Source organism: Psammomys obesus, unplaced genomic scaffold, assembly GCF_907164565.1.
Source record: "Psammomys obesus unplaced genomic scaffold, mPsaObe1.curated_primary_1811, whole genome shotgun sequence".
In the NCBI taxonomy this organism is placed as follows: domain Eukaryota; kingdom Metazoa; phylum Chordata; class Mammalia; order Rodentia; family Muridae; genus Psammomys; species Psammomys obesus.
Genome location: NW_026596101.1, coordinates 17656775 through 17662749, shown reverse-complemented (window position 1 = coordinate 17662749; position 5975 = coordinate 17656775). Strand labels below are relative to the sequence as shown.

At 42.5% G+C, this 5975-nt stretch overlaps 1 long non-coding RNA gene across 1 annotated transcript in view; it reads right to left on the bottom strand.

Annotated features, from left to right (window-relative positions):
* Nucleotides 1-887: 887 nt before the first annotated feature.
* Nucleotides 888-5975, bottom strand: part of LOC129692174 (uncharacterized) — a 23722-nt gene continuing 18634 nt past the window's right edge. The window contains exons 5-6 of the long non-coding RNA XR_008722650.1: nt 1736-1867; nt 888-987 (exon numbers count right to left, since the gene is read on the bottom strand). This is a non-coding gene — a long non-coding RNA (uncharacterized LOC129692174). The remainder of the gene's footprint in view (nt 988-1735; nt 1868-5975) is intronic.

Here is a 5975-nt window from a genome sequence, read left to right as displayed (position 1 = left end):
TTACAACCTAAGCTAATGCATAGCTGCAATTTTAAGTTACATGCTTTTCCATGCCCATCACCCAGAGTAATACAGATGTATCATTTGCTGAAAGCAGCAAATGCCTAAGTTGAAAGCAACTTTCTAAAATTTACAGTGACAGTTGAAAGCATCCATTTATGGATATTGGTTGAGAAACAATGATGTTTATTATCTGGGTCAACAGGGATCAGTTGGAGCCAGTGACTTACTCCCTTGTAAAACTTTACTTTTTGTAAAGTATCTCACTCCTTACACACATGTTGTTCAATAAATGCAAAACAAAGCCCTTTGTTAGGGACAGACCCCAGTAATACACAGACACACAGACACACACACACACACACACACACACACACACACCAACAGCCACACCACTCGCGGACACACCCATACAGGCACAACAGTTAGTCATGGAGACACTTATAATGACAAAGACAGAAACAGACACATCCAGATGGTGATACAGACACAGGAACACACAGACTCACCAGGCAGCCTTTGGGAAGGTAGAGATTCAGAGCCCTGCAACAGACAGACAGAGGAAGGAAGATACAGGGAGGAAGAAGTAGAAAATTCAAATCTGGACTCACTCTTAGTTAAATAACTCCAAGAGAAAGTGCTTTGTGTTCTTTCCTTAATGCAGCATCAGCGCACCATTGGTACCTTGGGGTTAATCACTGACAGATATAATCTGTGCAGGACAGGAAATGGCAGCGTCTCCTGTATTTAGATTTTACGATGTTACCTATATCTCCTCAGTTATGAATCTTGTATGGCAGGCTTGAGGAATGCTTCCTAACAGCCCAGGGAGAGAAGCATAACAGAAAAGTTGCAGTTTCTGTGCAGTGCTGTTAAAATTAGGCGGAGAGGCTCTGAAGGCCGTTCTCTTTCGCAGCTCGCTTCCCCATGCTTCTTAGAAAAGACAGCAGCGAGTGGAAACTGAACAGCAAACTGCGTTCTCACCATCTGTCTTGAAAGAAGTATAATATAGGAGTGAATGTCACTCAGGCTACTTGGAAAGGGAAGCCATTTATAAGTGTCTCCAGTCCTGATTGAACACTCCACACAGAGTTGAACCAAACTATTCAAAAATACCTTCTGAGGGTATTTCCAGGGCTGGCAGTTCAATAAAAAAAGGCTCCAGGCATCAAGTGTATAAGCCATCTGCTGATAATTCCAATGTCTTTATTAGCCCAGATTAATTAAAATCGGAAGATAAGAAACCCTCTTCCATCCTCTCTGCCCTTTGCATTTCCTGGCAAGAATCATCAAAGCGTTCAAAGCATGTTGGGGGCCAACTCCTCCATCATTAGGAGTAACTATTCTTACCGCTTTTCAAAAGCCATACCTGTGGCAAGCAATCAGGTTGTAGGCTGCGAGGAGAAATGCATGTGTTTAAAAACTGAGCCTTGACAAACAGAAAAGTGTCAGTTTTTACAGCAGAGATGGCATATGCTTCAGAGCCTGAGGTAGGGAATGAGTGAAAAGCACAGCCCTTCACTTCCCTTCTGCGACAGTCTCCAGCACCCTGTCAAGATACTGCCTTGCTGGCCTACTTCTGACACATGGAACTCTTTTCTTATAGGTAAAGTATTTGATATTCATTTTCCCATCCTAGCAATGTGAGAGGTGGACTTTTTAGGTCATATATATAGGTCTGTATTGTGGGTGAGCACACTGCCTGCTTTTGTAACTGACTGAGGTCCTTGCTTACCCTAGAGCAGAGATGGTCACTAAACGAAGCATTTGCTCTTCTCAAAGATCACTGCTGAGCATCCTGCTTCATAGGGAACTGCAACATGTCTGTAGCCTTGGACAAAACTAGGTGTAGCGTCTATCCACGGTTCTTTGAACAGTGAATTTTTTTCAATTTAAGGCAATAGAGAGAGAGAGAGAGAGAAACAACAACTCAGCTTTGTTGCCAGTAATAGAGGGACTATTTTACAAGGAGCCGTAATGTGACTTAGACTTTTTCCACCTTCTTGTAGCAGTGTGCTGTATTTTAATAGACTTCCCATGCATTATGCAAACGGAATGCTTTACAGACTTGTCGCAGATGGCCGTTGAAAGTGACTATTGGCTGATCACTGCTTACCACTTTCTTTTTAGAAATGACAAGCTTTATCTGCCTACCCATAATCCCTAAGTTGAGGAGCGTAAACTACAGAATTAAAATAAAATTGAAAAGAATTCCACAGGGAAGGAATGACAGCATGGCTGGGTTTTCATCATGTCTTCCAAGTGCTACTATCAGGAGCTTGACCTAATAGTGCAGGGATATGGGCAGTGAAGCCTAGTGAGCGGTGCTTCTGCCAGGAGCAAGGAAAAAGCCCTAGCGAATGGGTTGTGCTGCTATCGAAGGAATGGGTTGCTTAATGGCAAAAGCAAGATTTTTGTTACAAGATTAAGTCTGCCTCTCCTGCCTCCTCTTCGGCACCTGCGTACTTCCCTTTCTCTTTCTACCATGTCATGATACAGCTTGAGAGCTCTTACTAGATGCCATCATTGTGCTTTTAGCCGCTCCTACCTCTACAATGGTAAAGTTCTTTTCTTTATAAATTATCCAGTCGGCTGTCTTCTCTTACAGCAGCAGAAAACAGACTAAAGAGTGCCCTTCAAAGAATGACTGGGAGGAAATATTTTCTTATGTGGCAAATGAAAGAAAAATTTCAAACCTTTTCAGCTAAGTTTTGAGTACTGGGGATATACTAATGGGAGGCAGGCGGGTCAAGGCAGGCAAGAAACATTTGAAAGCTCTGAAACCATTCATGTCCTCCAAAGTCGGGTGCTGATTATTACCAACACTGTAAGTCTAATTGTCATCTCCCAGTCCCTCCCTAAGGCTCTCAGGTCAGTTTTGCACACCTTCCATCCTCATCTCCAAACTCACTTTCTGTAGGAGATGTCCTTTGCCTTTCCCTCAGTAGCATCAGCTTATATCCATTTGACCTGTCTCATGAAAGAAGTCTTTCCTCCATTTTTATTTCTTATTCCTTTCATTTATCTGGCTGCTGAAACATCTCCATGTGAGCACAACTCATTTGTTGAAAGAGCCCTCTCTTTTCAGTGAAAAGAGTTTGGCTGAAAGAACTCTGTGTTTAGATGCCCAGTAGAAGCAGAGATGTTGATAGGACGAAAAGAAGTTCCTTGGGAATCATGAGCAGCAAGTACCATTCTGTCAAGGCCTCAAAGGGAGTGAAACTGGAAAGAGAGTCAGTGTGGAGACTGTTCAGGGAGGATCATCATCCACTGAGTCCACAAAGTCCACCCCAGGCCTCCCTGAAGACTGCAAAGTCCTTCGCTTTCGGTCCTACTGCCAACCTAGCCAATGTTTTCTAAACCCACATCTTAGAAGCAAATCTGTTAGCCCACATGTCACTGCCCAGTAGTGGAAAGAGGAGAGTTGAACCTCCTTTGAGACACTGTTCTTTTCTGCCCTGAACAGCTACACTCGGCTTGATGTATCTTAAGGCAGGACAATGGAGAAAAGTAATCACACAGAGTAGCAGAGACGAGAGTTTGAAAAGGAGATGTGGGAATATCACATAAAGGCAATGTAGTCACAGGCCTGTCCCCAGAGATCATTCCAGATTAGCTAATGGGGCAGTTCAGAAAAGACAACTTCCAGAAGGGGCTAAGAATGAACGTATTAGATTTCACTTCTATTCAACTTTTACTGAATGAACACTTACTTTCCTCAGTGTGTATTCTTGATAGTAGTTGGAAAGTAGAAGATAGGACAACATGGGTCTTTGTGTATGTCACTGTGTGTGCATTTTGGAGAATGAGAAAGGGGAACATCTGTGTCCATACCATGGGGATAGGAAAGAAAGCACTATACATTTTTCAGAGCAGTGTTTTTCTGTCTCCACCATACATCCTGCAGATAAAGATATACAGGCATATAAAATGTACATAGGAAGTTTGAAAGCATGTAGTTGTTAAGCGACAAGATATACTTTGACCTGAGGAGTCCCAAGCCAAGGTACTTCACAACCATGCAACATGAATTTTCTTCTCTGCACATAATCTGCATTATATAAACAGGACCGAGTATCTATTGTACTCTGTCGTTTCATAAACAGCACTTACGGCTCAGACTCTGAATCAAAGGCCATCATCCCACAAAGCCCTTGGACCACTCCCTTCAGAACATCTCACTTTGTATCTCAGTTGTCTATTATATCATGATTTTGCTGGGTGTCTATTACTTCTATCTGTAATCACTTGGTGAGTCTGTTTCCACACCTTTCTCCCCAATAAAATATGAAGACCTATGGAGGCAGAAATTGCTTTTCTTTCTCATGTCTGTCTCCCTAGTTCCTACAATCCTGTCCTGTACACACTAGGCATATGTCAATAACAAGACATAGGTCTGCGTGTTCAATAAATAAGGGTATTAAAAGAATATAAGTGTTAGGGTAGGGGGACACACAAGGCCTGGTTTTGGCCACATGACTAATGAGGAGTTGCAAAGTTGAATCTTCCCCTGACTTTCCATTTTTCTAACGATCTGTCCCCCGGACTCTTAAATGATATATTTCTACCTAGAACAAAACGGGGAGTCGCCTCCGAGGGAGCCAGAAACATCTGATTCAGATGTGACTCTACCTGTGTGGGTGTGTTCCCCACAAACTGGGATGTGACAGAGAGCTGCTGGGCTTGCAGATACCACATCCCAAATGCCTTCATTGTTTGTGGGTATTCCTGGAACTCTCTGCCGGGAAGAAGAGTTCATTCTTATTCTGGCTCCTGGCAGCCTGCATGGGTCCCTGTTACTGACAGGGCAGGTTACTGACAGGGCCTTTTGTTTAGTACCCTATCTATCAAGTCCTATTTATTTTTAAAATAAACTTTAAGTATACTGTAAACTCCCTTCACAAACAGATTTTTTCCCTCCTCTTTTACACCTGACAAGCCTCTATAAGGAACAGTAACTCTGTCTCATAAACATTTGAACCTGATCCTTTTAAGAAAGAATTACACTTAAGATACTCAAGAATAAGGAAAGTCTCTGTCTAAATCCTGCCTTCCAACTACTCATTTCACCATCTCTTTTCATCTTATTTCCTCCCTTCTTCACTTCCTTCCTCCTGTTTTATTCTTCTTATATTAACTTATTAGAGATTCTATACTGTACCCTGGTCCCAAATCTAGCTGATTACTACTATTAAGTAATGTGGTATTATGTGAATGTGTTTTGTTAAAAAGGCAAAGTGAATTCCAATTTCTCCATTCATCAAACCTAAGCATTGTAAATCTTTTACTTGTAAACCTACAATTCCATTTGACCACCAAATGCAAAGCTGATTAGAAAGGACATTGGCAGAATGGGACATAAAGGAGCTTGATATTTAGAGCCATAATGATGTTGATTCAATTCAGACTTCTTAGTATCAGGCCTTGGGGAAGCCTGCTATCCTTGCTCACTGTGTTTCTTCAAGGGATACGTGAGCAGTAATAATAACCCTTTGGGTGGGTTTTCAGGATATTTTCTAAGTATTTCCAACTTTGCCCCTTCTCAGCATAGTCCGCCAGCCCTTTATATAGGCAGGCTATACAATTTATTGTATCTGGCAGGATGGAAGGTAGATCATAGTTTGCAAACCCAGAATTTTTGACCCAAATCTTGCGTGCGGTGAGATGGCTCAGTGGTTAAGAGCACTTGCTGCTGTTCCTGGGTACTAAGTTTTGGTTCCCAGAACCTACACCCGGCAATTCACAAATGCCCATGACTCTTCTTCTGGGGAATTTGACGCCTTCTTCTGGTGTCCATGGGCATTGCACGCACAAGGTGCATCTGTAGAGGCACACATACACGCATAAAAACATCTTTTAAAAATCCCCCTATCTCCTATGTTTCTTTTAGCTCCCCCTCTCTCTCCACGACTCTCCCTCCCCTTGCCCTGTGTGTGTGTGTGTGTGTGTGTGTGTGTGTGTGTGTGTGTGTGTGT